The following is a 13,984-nucleotide window of genomic DNA, read 5'->3' as shown; positions in this document are numbered from 1 at the left end:
GTCCAGGGCCCGTTTGCTTGGGCTGCAGGAAAGGACTTGGAGGAGTGAGCAGCAAGAAACAAGAGCCCTGGGAGGAGTAAGATTGCCCCCAAGGGTAAAAAAGGAGGGAGCAGGAAGGCAGGACCACAATATCCCCTAAGCATCTTCACACTCAAGGGGGGAATGGGGGAGCCGGAGCAGCAGCGTCTGGGAGGCAGGCGGGAAGCTACAAGACCTGAGAGTTCCCGAGCCAAGGACAGAAAAGACTTGAGAAAGGAATCCTTCCCAGAGGATAATGGGATAAGGGCTGCCGGGAGACAGGGGCTCCCAAAAGGAAGGCACCCAGAGGAAGCCTCACCAGAGAGCCAGCTCTTGCTTCTGCAGCCGCGTGGTCAGTGCACTCACATATGAGCTGGCTCAGGGGGCTCTTGTTAACCCAACTCTTCATCATACGGGAGCCAGAAAGCAGTCGTTCCATTGCAGTAAGAAATATCCTTTTCTCACGATCTGGATCCTTATGTCTGCCATCCAGAGCACTTCCCTCTCAGAGCCACCAAATCAGTGTGCAGAATGGGGTCTGATAAGCACAGAGCTGAGCGGAGATCGTGGCATAGGAGGCTTGGAGTGGTCACAATTACGTCTGGTGCACATTGTCTCGTTTGGCCAGGAGAGACTCCAAGACTGGTTTTTGAACAAAGACGACATCAAGTAAATAGATTTTGCTCTGTGCTATTGACTGGAGTAAGGATCCTGGGTGGTGCTATCCAGTGAGGTTAGCACAAGATCACACACACACACACACACACACACACACACACACCGAGAAAGGTAAGGCTATATGGTCCAGCCTCAGGAACCCCATCTAGGACCCTGTGAGTCAGAATCAAATTGGTGGCAGTGGTGTCTGGGTGGGATTGACTAAATGAATAACACTCATCGTAATTGCCATTAGAATTCTCAAACTTCATGAAACTTACTGCTAATGAAATTTCTCACACAGCTAATATGCTGCCGATGAAGAAATTGTATATGTAACTATAGATATGTATCTTCTCACTGGCTATAAATAAATATTTATATACATATAAGCCTAGAGGGGGGTTGGGGTGGGGAAGGATATACATGCTATAAGATCTACTCCATGGTGAAGAAAGCTGATGGCGCCCGGCCATCAAAAGATACACTGTCTGGGGTCTTAAAGGCTTGAAGGTGAACAAGCGGCCATCTAGCTCAGAAGCAACAAAGCCCACCTGGAAGAAGCACACCAGCCTGTGCGATCACGAGGTGTCGAAGGGATCAGGTATTAGACATCATCAGAACAAAAACTCATTGTGAATGGGGTGGGGTGCAGAGTGGAGACCCAAAGCCCATTTGTCAGCCACTAGACATCCCCTTACAGAAGGGTCTCGGGGAGGAGACGAGCCAGTCAGGGTGTGATGTAGCAACGATGAAAATTATAACTTTCCTCTAGTTCCTAAATGCTTACCTGCCCCCCCTCCACTATCATGATCCCAATTCTACCTTACAAATCTGGATCAACCAGAGGATGTACACTGGTACAGATAGGAACCGGAAACACAGGGGATCCAGGGCAGATGATCCCTTCAGGACCAGTGGTGTGAGCGGCGATACTGGGAGGGTGGGTTGGAAAGGAGGAACCGATTACAAGGATCTACATATAACCCCCTCCCTGGGGGATGGACAACAGAAAAGTGGGTGAAGGGAGACCTCAGACAGTGTAAGATATGACAAAATAATTGATGAATTATCAAGGGTTCATGAGGGAGGGGGAAGTGGGGAGGGAGAGGAAAAATGAAGGGCTGATGCCAGCGGCTTAAGTGGAGAGCAAATGCTTTGAGAATGATGAGGGCAATGAATGTACAAATGTGCTTTACACAATTGATGTATGTATATGGATTGTGATAAGAGTTGCATGAGCCCCTAATAAAACATTATTAAAAAAATCTCCCTGAATGGACTGGAGCACCCACTGTAAGGTTTGTAGCCCAACCACAGGTGGCACCTAGTTCTCCCAGTGTGGCCCATCTCCATACCCTCCCTCGTAAAAAGTTCACGAAAGGCTCGGCGCGATAGTGAAAGAGAGTGAGGGGGTTAGATGGCGCCAAGCTATTGTAAGGAGTAATGCCTGGTGTCTTGAAAGCTTGTCCCAAATCGACCAGTCCATGCGGAACCTAGATGTGATCCGAGCGAGCGTTCCAAACAGAATCCCTGATCAGAGAAGGGAATGTGTTACAACTGAAAAGCTAAAGCAATCGATTTATGAGGGAAGGGGTGTCCTTGACTCCATTTTGAGTTTTGGCATGAGTTTATGTGCCGTCTGAATTCTTTCTGACCACTAAACCTGCAACATGACTGCTTCGGCACGTCCAGGACAAACCTGGGCAGGGCCAGTTTTCTCTCAAGTAGAGTGTGGTGGAAAGTAAATCAAACCGAAGTCCTGAAGCAAGCCTAGGGCGGTGAAGTGTTTTCCTCGAAGTACCAGGGAATCTTCTTGGCTATGTCTCCGCTGATTTCTTTGAAACACCTGCATATTGGCGAGCGCCTGGTGGAACCGCTAAGGCCATGGCCCCAAGTGACCCTTCAGCTGCAGAACTGAGCTCACCTTCCTTGTTAGAATGACGGAGCATTGGGCAGCATGGGCCCAGGGACTCATGGCCACAGGAAGCGTGAGGAGGAAGTGATGGGATTGCCGTGGCTGGATTCAAACTAAAGGCGTATGAGTCGTTGAACCTGAAGCTGCTCCTCTGCTCTGTGGACACCCACCCAAGGCAGGGTGGGAGCCTTCGGGCCCACTTTCCAACGCTAAGGGAGTCTGTCACCCTTGCTGAGCAGGGCGAGGTCAGGGGGCCGAGTGGTGGAGAGACTGAGAACCATAGAAAGACACGTCAGCCGGCGTGGCTCAGAAGAGGCGCTGCAAACAAGAGAGCTGTACTCTTAATGTTTCGAATCCGGACTCGTTAAAATCCTAATGAAACCCCACGGTCTTGAGCACTTCCTGTGAGCTCCGTGTGGCTGTTGCACTGGATGATTGAACCCACGGAGGAAGGGAGCGCCCTGGGAGGGCAATTTGATGTCGGAAAGGGGCAAAGATGACGTGTGGAGGCAGAGCTGACCTCTGCCCTGTAGGGCTCGGCCGAGGCTCGCCTGCTCCCTGTGTAAGTAGCGGAGGTCAGACGCAGCCCCACTGTCACTTCAGCAAGATCTGTCTTAAAGTACAACTGTTACCCGATACAATCCATGTATGGATTGTTATAAGAGCTTTAGGACCACCCCCAATAAAGTGATTTGTTAAAATTAAAAATATAATAATAAAAAAAGCACAACTGTTTTCATGATAGGGTAACAGCCACACCGTACGAACACCAGGTATATGAGTATTATTAACATTTACCCACCAATCACTAATGCCAAAGAAAAGAAACTGAAGCTTGTTAACAACTTCTGCAGTATGAAATGGACAAATGTGCAATCAAGATGCACTAATGTACAAATAACTAATAATGTACAGATATGCTTGATACAATTGGTATGTGGATTGTTATAAGAGCTGTAAGAGCCCCCAATAAAGTGATCTTTAAAGAAAAAGATGCATTCATAAGGACTGGTCATGACTCAAGTAGAAAGAAAACGTTTTAAAAATGATGATGGCAACATATGTACAAACGTGCTGGACACAGTGGATGGATGTTTGGATAGTCATAAGAGCTGTATAAATAAAATTATATATTTAAAAAGTGGTCACCAGAAGGGAGTGGGGAGGGAGGGGGAAATGAGCAGCTGATATTAAGGGTTCAAGTGGAAGGCACATGTTTTGAGAATGATGATGGCAACAAATGTACATATGCGCTTGACCCAATGGATGGATGGATAGTGATAAGAATTGTACGAGCCTCCAATAAAATGATTTAAGAAAAAAAATAAAAATAAAAAGTACTGGTCACTGGATTGTGAAACTTGGAAACAAAAAAGCGTCAATCGGTGGAAAATATGGCCTTGGTGATAGAAACAGCAGCAATCACAAGATGAAATACTGCCAGGGCCAATGAATTACTCGTTGAAAATACCTTTTTTCATCACAGAAGCGTATCAGTATGTTAGACAGGGTTCTCTGGAGAAAAGAACCAGGACACTTATGAATATGTATCTTTGAGGATAGACATGTGCAGCTCAAAGGGCCGTAATAGCTATTAGTCCACACCGCAGTACAGAGGGCCCAGTTGAACTCACTTCTGTGAAACAGTTAATCTACTGGGAGTCCTTCAACTCATGGACTCATGAGGGCCATTGGGTCCAAGGTCAAGGAAGCAGACAGCTGAGTCTTCTGCAGGGCAATGCAGGCAGCCTGACCACAGGCAGCAAACAGTGGGGTGGGTCACCAACAGTCAACAAGACGACAGGATGACAGGATCTGACAGTCCCAACCTCAAGCCACGTGGTCCGTGGGTTGGCAGTCCCACAGGTAGTGTTACTCACAAATTGAGGCAGAGAAGTAGCAGCTACATGCTGGTCCCATCATCAGAGAGCAAGAGAGAGAGAGGCGGGGGTTGCTGAAGCCATTTCTTTCTTTGCCTTCCAATCAAACCATGACCTTATTAATCCCACATGTTCCTATTGGCCAGGTTGGCACAATAAACCTACCTATCACATCAGGGATAATCTGTCCATAGCTACAGTGGAGAAAGTCAAGATCGTCGGTCAGAACAAGGCCAGGGGATGACTGCAGAATGGACCATCAGTTGCTCACATGCACGTTCCAAGTTGAAGCTGAAATGTCTTCAGATAAGCCCATGAGAACCAGACTACAACTTTGAGGATATCCTGTCTACATTCAGAGGCCATTTCAAGAAGAGGTTTGACTCACTGAACACTAATGACCAAACACCAGACATGTTGGCTCACATCCAGCAACACGCAAACAGGCACGTTCTGTCAGTGCCCCTCCCCATGCACAGAAGCAGACCACAGTCTGAAGAAACACTCCTTCATGTGATTGGCTGCCCATAGGAGATCCCATCATGGACACGATTACATTATAGTACATTATGCTTATCATGTTTATTACATTAGGCACCACGGGGAATGTATCAGTTGCCACAGGAACTGAGATTTCTGACTCAGCAAAATGGACACCCAAGCTCAACGTTCACAATGTGTGCCGAGTCCGGCGTTCGCTTGCCACAGGCATTCAAATCTGTAGCTGAGCACATAATCCGAGAAGCTGAACTCTGTGAAGTCGCCCGGGGGGCAGCATGGCTGAAGCCACCAGCAGCGACCCAAAAGGTGGTTGATTCAAAACCATTGGCAACTTCAAGGGAGAAAGATGTAACAGTCGTCTCAGAAGACTGACCATCTCAGAAACCTTACAAGGGCAGTTCTAGGCTAGCCTCCAGAACCACCGCGTCCGAGGAAACCAGCCTCTAGCAATCAAAGGGTCCACAGGTGCAACTGTAAGGCGATAATGTATAAAGATCAGAGTACAGTCACGGAAGCTGGGAAAGAGGAGAGAGAATAAAATAGACACATTTCACGGTAGCACGCTCGCCTCAGCCCCTCTTGGTGGTTCACGTGGAGGCGGGAGAAAAGGTAGGGGAGAGTCTTTACTCTCTTGGGGCATTTATAGATAGCCATAGACATGCATGTTCAGTGGTTACATACCTCACAAGGCGGGTGGTAACTACAGTAAGGTTCCTGAGGTCACAGTGAGGACACCTAAAACCGGCATTGGGGGAAGGTCTGGGTGACTCAGCAGGAGGAGATAGCAAAAGGTTGTCTGCTACAGGCAGATGAAATCACCCATGTGCTCAGCAAAGCTGTGAGGGGAGAATCTGTGGGAACGACATTTAAAGCAGGATCGTGGACTTCACCTCTAACTTACCAAAGTGGAGGCTTTCCTACCGGGTGATACCAGCTTTCCAGATTCCCTCGGTGAAAGTGAGGGAATGTGGCCCTAGTCAGCTTCCCACATCACTATGGGTTGGAATCCACTGGATGGCCCTGGATTTGGGGGGTGGAACTGTACGAAGACGAGCAGGGTCCCAGGTGTGAGAAAAACTCATCAAGCCCCTGTAGTGTGCAGACAACACACCTTGCTTGGTGAAAGTGCGGCAGACTGAAAGCCCGGACTGACAAAGACCCCAAAGCACCGCCTTCAAAATGGATTCACAAAACTCCCCACAACTGAGCTGACAGGCAGCATCATGACAAGGCAGGACATTTTCAGAGTTCATGTTCTTTGGGCCCCCAATCAACACCATGGAAGCAGCAGTCGACAAACCAAACGCTGTCATTGCTTTAGACAGGTCGGCTAGAAAAGGTGCCTCAGAGGTGGGCCCGACACAAGTCTTTTCAGTAGCCGAGTATGCCCAGGAAGGCCACAAAATGAATGAAGGAGCCTAAAACACAGCTGGTGACATCTCCTGGCCACCAGTTCTGAAACCACCAGCAGTTCCTTTCACGGGAGAGTCTGGGCTTCCCATGTTCCCAGTTAACAGCCAGCCTGTGGGAAACTCACCGCAGGGTCGCTGAGTCAGTGGTACCTGGAGGGCTGGGCATTTGGCGGTTGGAATTTGCCACTGAATGACAGAGTTGGTGCCGACTGCTGACCACCAGAAGAATGAACAAACGGTCGATCTTGTAAGAGGGCGGTCAGACTAGGGCTCCCCTACTTTGGACATGTCCTCAGAAAAGGCCAGAGCCTGGAGAAACACATCGTTCTTGGCAAAGTAGAAACATTGAAAGAGAAGAGTCCCCTGAAGGAGACGGTTTTGCAAGGCGGTAGTAGCCATGGTCTCCAGCACCGGAGCGTTGGTGAGGGCTCTGTCGGGGGGAGGAAAGCTCCGTCCAGTTGCCCATAGGCTCCGACGCACTTGAACCCCTAAATTGCACCCAACGGCAACACACCCCACATGGGAGCCACGAAGAGTCCCACGCCTCACCTGGGGGTTTATAACCTACCCCAAACCCTGACTGTCCTAAGAGCAGGGCACTCTCTCCTTGGCCCCCCTGGGCCGCACAACCCACCTCTACGGATGCCCAGGAGCAGCCCAGCAGGCACCCTTCCCTGTCGGGGGTGGCCCAGCTGCTCTCCTCAGGAGACAAAGTGCTCTCCATCCAGAGCCCCCTCCGCCTCCGCTCTGCCATCCCAACGCGCCCCACGCTGCCCTGCCTCCTGGCTGACCAGGGCCCGCCGCGCCGAGGGCGGGGACTGCGCGCAGAGGCGGCCGAGGGTGGAGCTCGCGCGGTGGCCACGCCTGGTGGGCGGGGCGGAGGCGCGACATGTAAATTTCAGGGTCGCCGGGATCGGAGGCGACGGAGCCCAAATGGACCCAGAAATGGTCGGCGGGAAGCGCTCAGGGCGATGTGCGCGGGCTCCGCGTGGCGGGCGCGCGCCGCGTGAGGAGCAGGGCGAGTGCGGCGCGGAGGACGCGCTGTGCGCGCAGCCGCCGTGAGTTGCAAGTGCGCGCGCGGAGCTGGGTGCGGGCGCGGCGGCGTTGTGTGGCATCGCTTCTCGGCCTTTTGGCTAAGATCAAGTGTAGTATCTGTTCTTATCAGTTTAATATCTGATACGTCCTCTATCCGAGGACAATATGTTAAATGGACTTTTGGAGCAGGGAGTTGGAATAGGAGCTTGCTCCGTCCACTCCACGCATCGACCTGGTATTGCAGTACCTCCGGGAACGGTGCACCCCCTCGGGGGATTCCTTACATGGTATCTAATGTCAGACTTGATTTTCTTTCAATCCTAGTTATACATTGCAACTACTTAGGTCTACTGTATTGACTTGCTGTTTTTTAGGTATTTAAAAGTTCTTAATAAAGCTGCCTTAATAAGAGCAGTCTTAAAGTAACCATTTTGAAACAGAATCTATTATTTCTTTTTTTATCATTGTTTATTGCCATTCTATCCTGTCCTGTGTGTTTTAGTAACCTTGAACTGCTGGGCTTGTTAGATTCGGGTTTATCCTCATTTTCCTGTGTGTTTTCCTTTGGGTAGAAACCGCGTGAGTATTCTGAGACTGTTTTTGCCCCACCCACTTCCCTCTGGATTGAAACAAGTTCAGGGTACCATACTGTTTGGTGGCGTGGGGGGAGTCCCAAGATACAAATAAATGGAGGCGCGATGAGGCCTTTGTATTTCCAGATGTTCATTATTCTCAACATTTCTTAGAGGAGCTTTTGTAACAGCTCATACCTAGATGCTTGTGAGAAAACCAGCCCCTGACACATCATCACAGGTCCATTAGTCTCAATTGTACAGTAATAATAATAAAGATGATAGTAAAGTCATAGAGCATGAGAGAAAGAAATAATGGAGTCAGACACATTTCATGGTAGCATGCTCACCTCAGCGTCACTTGGTGGTCCACCACGTGGAGAGAGAGACAAAGATTTATTGCTAACCAAAGCTTTTATCTTCTCTGGGGAAGTGCAGGCCCCCTAATTACAGGTGAGGACATCCGTCACAGGAAAGGGTTGTGCTATGGGTAATACAGTAATGGGAGGGGAGGGGTGATCTAGGGGCTCATAAGCTATTGGAAGAGGAGAGAATAAGGGTACACATATGACAAGATGGGCGGACCCTAGATTCAGGATGGCAGCCTAACTTTGGATGTCACGGAGCAGGTTTGACCTGTTCTCTGGCTCCCTATAGAGACCATTATCAATCAGTAGGGTGTAAACCTCATCTACAGGGACCAGACTGAAGGCTGAAGTAGCCCATTGTCCTTAACAGCAGGGAGTGGGTCCTGCTTGCCTGGGACCAGACAATAGTCTGGCAACTGAATGCTGGCAGGGAGGATGTCTCTAAGCATCGGACCTCCCACCATGTGCTGACAAGTAGCCTCTAATGTTTGGCATGTCTTTGGGGGGGACAAAGCTGAGGAAAAGTCTATAATCCCACAGTGTCTGGTCATCCATATGATCTGCTTCTTACTAAATAGTTGTGACATTACTCTGGATAAAGAACAATCTGAGACACAGAAGGACAAAGCAACACAATCACAATCATACACAGATACTGAACAATTCACCCAACCACACAGGATGTACCTTTTCCCAAGCACAATAGAACATTCTGCTGAATAGACCACCGAGCAAGCCTCAAAATTTTGAAGTGTCGAGGTGAGACCACAAAGCTATAAAATCAGAAATCAACAATAAGAAAATAAAGGGAAAGGGGGTGGAAATCAAGTACAAAGAAATGGAAAAGCATCCCGCTTTAAAACTGAGTATCACTAACTGGAAATATAAATGAAATTTTATTTGGAAATCCCCTAAATCAAAGGAGAATAAAAAGCGACTTACCAACACCTTTGGGGCGTGGCGATGAACCCAGATCACCACTTTAACGCATCATCTCCGACAGTAAGATGATGGGGCATCACCACCTGTGCAGACAGGAAAGAGTACAGTTCAAGGAGAAGGAAAACAAACAACAGTGGAGAGCAATACACAAGACAAAAAACGGTGCTTTGAAAGATGAATAGATGCCAGAAAACACTGTGAAATCTAACAAAGAAGATGCAAACAAGACTAAGAAAAGAAAGGGGTGATGAGAAGCCACCTGTTGGCTGGTATTATTTACATATGATTAACATTAACCCTCCCAATACCACGTGAGGGATGGCATTTCCCTGAGGTTCACAAAGGTTTGGAAGAGACAAGGATTGTGCCCTTAAGTCACCGCACTTGAGGCTGTGACCCTGTGTCCTCTGCACTCTGCACAGAAATACATCTGGAAGCAGCGGGCCCGAGTCCGGCCACAGGCTGCGGTCTAGGAAGGGGGCAAGGACACTGCCAACCCCAGACGCCTCCCCCAACCCAGTGTCCAGCATGGGGGTGGCTGGGGACAGGGACGGGGATGGGACCTGGGTGGGAGGTGGTGGGTCGCGGAGGTGGGAGAACCTTGGAACCTGAAGACAGCATCCTGGTTCTGGGAGAACCTGCGCGCCCAGGCAGCCCGGGGTGAAGTCAGCTTGGGCTTTCGGGTCAGATGGACTCGGGCTGGACGCTGGCGGTGGCACTCACGACCTGCGCGGGGGCGGACTGGGCAGTGCTTGAGTGAGGGTGTGGGCTCCTGGCTGCTCTCTGCCACAGTGGATGGAGAGGGAAGCGGGCCTCAGTCCCCAACCAACCAGTCCGGTCCCGTTGGGTCTTCAGTGCTTGACGGCGGGGGCTCCCCTCTTCCGCAGAGTCCGACTTTCCACGGTGCAAATAAACGAGCTCTCTTCCTTCCCCCCTCTCAGGCGGGTCACCCTCGAACTGTAAATATGTCCCTTCCCCTGTATTCCTTTCAAAGGACAGTATCTCACCTTTGTTTGGGTCCCCGCCCACCCCCACCCCCAGATCCAGACCTGGGGAACGCCGCCCCGCCCCCGCGAGACCCTTCCGCGCGGCCAGCGGTCAGGGGGCCACACCTTCTCTGACGCCACCGGAGTGGCGGGAAGTGCGGGGGCCCCCGCGCCGAGGGCGGGGACTGCGCGCAGAGGCGGCCGAGGGTGGAGCCGGCGCGGTGGCCACGCCTGGTGGGCGGGGCGGAGGCGCGACATGTAAATTTCAGGGTCGCCGGGATGGGAGGCGACGGAGCCCAAATGGACCCAGAAATGGTCGGCGGGAAGCGCTCAGGGCGATGTGCGCGGGCTCCGCGTGGCGGGCGCGCGCCGCGTGAGGAGCAGGGCGAGTGCGGCGCGGAGGACGCGCTGTGCGCGCAGCCGCCGTGAGTTGCAAGTGCGCGCGCGGAGCCGGGTGCGGGCGCGGCGGCGTTGTGTGGCATCGCTTCTCGGCCTTTTGGCTAAGATCAAGTGTAGTATCTGTTCTTATCAGTTTAATATCTGATACGTCCTCTATCCGAGGACAATATATTAAATGGATTTTTGGAGCAGGGAGTTGGAATAGGAGCTTGCTCCGTCCACTCCACGCATCGACCTGGTATTGCAGTGCTTCCGGGAACGGTGCACCCCCTCGGGGGATTTCTTATACGGCTTCCAAAGTTAGATTCAGTTTTGTTTAACAATTGTTGTTTGTTAAGAATGTATCTGTGCCTTTTAAAAACTTTTTTTTTGCAAAAGCAGTTCGTGTGGTTTTAGTGCAATTTGTGTGTAAGGGTCTTTAAATATGCATAAAACATGGAGTCGCAGTGATCTTGTTGCCACAGGATTGTTAATTGGAAAGTAAAGAACCTTCCTGTTTACTGGCACTGTAGGACTTTTATCTTTAATAGTAATTTTGCTGTCTTGTGAAGTCATCCAAGTGTCCTATGTAGGGAAGGGTTGTATAGCTTATTTTAGGGAATTGCGAAGTCTACGCATGCCCAGGAGAGCCAGCAAAGGACAAAAGCTGGATTTTCCCACCATTGGGCTCGGAAGGGCGTTACACCTGGAGCAGCCCACCTGGGCCAGGTGATAGCAATTCAGTCAATGAGAGCGACCTGAGGTCGTTCACCACACCTCCCCCGGGAACCCTAGAAAAGGCAGGGACGGGAAGGAAGAGGGAGGGTCTCTTGGTCTTCTTGGCTTGCTTATGCTGTCTGGTGGTCTTCGTGGGAGGAGAGAGATCCTTGGTGACCCTGAGCATGGTCAGAGGAACCCTATGGGTGCCGCGTAAAACCTGAAGCTTCTTTGAACTCTCATTAAATTCACTTGGATCACGAGCCCGGCTTCGGCGTGAAATCTTTCTCTCGTGCAGCCAAGGACTGAGGTTGGAATTTAGGCCGGAGAGAGTTGCAGCTCTTTAGCCCAGGGGAAGCCTGAGTCAATGTTTTGACTTCCTCACTAAAATACGTGAGGAATGTAGTATATACCTAGTTTAATGTTATTTTGTATTAAATTATTAAAATCATATGGAGTTATGCCAAACTAAAGTTGACATGGTGTTGTTGATCAGTCAGTCCCCCAATTTAAAGAATGTCAAAAGCTTGTCAGTTCCTGCCCCCCTGGACAGCAGTAGGCTGGTGACCAGGGAGGGACCTGGCTTCCACTTTTCAGGGTAGCAAGTGACACCCATGGAGACAAAGAAAGTGTCCTCAGGATCCCAAGTTGCAGGCAGATGCATTTCACAAAGCATCAATGCACTAGTTAAATCCACTAGCTTCCCCACAAAGCCACCTGGATCTGGTTGGGGTTCCGACTAGGCAGCCCCATCTACTCTCGGGCTCCTCAGGAAGATAGAACTTCAAGGGAGCCCCCATTTCCAGCCTCCTGGAAAGATAAACGACCTACTGAAGTATATATACATCTTCTGCACCAACATTCCAAGGAGCTTCTCTGCAGACCAAGGTTGTGCAGCCCCTGTCCTGGCACTCCAGGGAGCAGGTTGGCAAACAACAAAGGCACTTCCCAAGGATCGCACCCTGATTCAAGGTCCTGCAGCTGCAAGATGTAACTCGTTGGGTCTCAGAACTTCCCGGGAGACTTCCCAGGACCTCAAGATGCTCCTGTCCTGTTCTCTGCTGCTCTGCCCTCCTGGGAGCTCTTTTCCCTGCTCTTATATAAAGCCGCTCTGAACCTCATTTTACAAATCAGCCTGACAGGGACAGGGGTTCTTCTTTCCATACCTGCGCAGGCCCCATATATAAGGGGGTAAGAAGTAATCAGGTGACCCATGAAGACACCCCCCCCATTAACTGGCCATGCTCCAATTCAAGGTGGGCTCCAGCCAGGTGGGCAGTAGGTATTGAGGGTCCAAATTAAGGCTTAATTCGGGCAATGGTTAACCAACACCTTCAACTACACTTTGCCAGCTGCTGGTGATCAGTGGTGGAACATTAAACACTGCAGAAACCCCACAAAATTAAATGCATCAGAGATATCCGTAGTGGGCGATCACCATAACGCAAAGAATCACATCCGAGTTGAAAATGTAATAAAGGACCAGAAACATTAAACACCAACTAGAAATAAACTGCTTCTAACAAAACTATCTTTAATGACAATTTTAAAAGTCCCCCGAGGGGGTGCACCGTTCCCGGAAGTACTGCAATACCAGGTCGATGCGTGGAGTGGACGGAGCAAGCTCCTATTCCAACTCCCTGCTCCAAAAATCCATTTAATATATTGTCCTCGGATAGAGGACGTATCAGATATTAAACTGATAAGAACAGATACTACACTTGATCTTAGCCAAAAGGCCGAGAAGCGATGCCACACAACGCCGCCGCGCCCGCACCCGGCTCCGCGCGCGCACTTGCAACTCACGGCGGCTGCGCGCCCAGCGCGTCCTCCGCGCCGCACTCGCCCTGCTCCTCACGCGGCGCGCGCCCGCCACGCGGAGCCCGCGCACATCGCCCTGAGCGCTTCCCGCCGGCCATTTCTGGGTCCATTTGGGCTCCGTCGCCTCCGATCCCGGCGACCCTGAAATTTACATGTCGCGCCTCCGCCCCGCCCACCAGGCGTGGCCACCGCGCGAGCTCCACCCTCGGCCGCCTCTGCGCGCAGTCCCCCCCTCGGCGCGGTGGGCCCCCGCACTTCCCGCCACTCCGGTGGCGTCAGAGAAGGTGTGGCCCCCTGACCGCTGGCCGCGCGGAAGGGGGCGGAAAGGGTCGCTGGGAGTCACTGCCATTCAGGGCACTGGGGTGCCCCTGGAAATGCAGGCTCCTAGGCAAGATCCTTCTCTTAAACTGCACATTTCTTACCCCCCCGCCTAAACACTCCACCAGAAGTGAAAGGACACCCCTTTTCATTATCAAAGGGCTGACGACTTCGCTTTGCCTAGAGGTTGGAGAAAAGCCTGGAGGTCCATAAGGGAAGGTGGTGGCCATGGTTTGGCTCTGGTCACTGCACGGAGTAAGGGGGAGGGGCGGCGGGGGTTGTTTCCCCAGACCTGGATCTGGGGACCCAAACAAAGGTACTATACCTTCCTATGGAAGGGGAGTGCAAGCTGCGGAAGGGCCATATTTACAGTTTGACACCTGGGCAGTGGCTTTGGTTAAATGAGGGTCTTTGTTCATATGATTTTGTAGCTTCTCACCATCTTTTCTTCTCTCTTGATA

General features: G+C 50.9%; 3 non-coding genes across 3 annotated transcripts; 2 read left to right on the top strand and 1 right to left on the bottom strand.

The window, feature by feature from the left end:
- Positions 1-7,499: 7,499 nt before the first annotated feature.
- Positions 7,500-7,690, top strand: LOC142460312 (U2 spliceosomal RNA). Its single transcript, XR_012786544.1, has one exon. It is a non-coding gene; the product is annotated as a U2 spliceosomal RNA (small nuclear RNA).
- Positions 7,691-10,769: 3,079 nt separating this feature from the next.
- On the top strand, positions 10,770-10,960 carry LOC142460311 (U2 spliceosomal RNA). The gene has a single exon (XR_012786543.1). It is a non-coding gene; the product is annotated as a U2 spliceosomal RNA (small nuclear RNA).
- A 1,984-nt stretch (positions 10,961-12,944) lies between these two features.
- Positions 12,945-13,135, bottom strand: LOC142460309 (U2 spliceosomal RNA). Its single transcript, XR_012786541.1, has one exon. It is a non-coding gene; the product is annotated as a U2 spliceosomal RNA (small nuclear RNA).
- Positions 13,136-13,984: the final 849 nt, after the last annotated feature.

The sequence above is a fragment of the Tenrec ecaudatus genome, chromosome 10 (assembly GCF_050624435.1).
Source record: "Tenrec ecaudatus isolate mTenEca1 chromosome 10, mTenEca1.hap1, whole genome shotgun sequence".
Lineage (NCBI taxonomy): Eukaryota > Metazoa > Chordata > Mammalia > Afrosoricida > Tenrecidae > Tenrec > Tenrec ecaudatus.
This window is presented reverse-complemented; position numbering and strand designations above follow the sequence as displayed.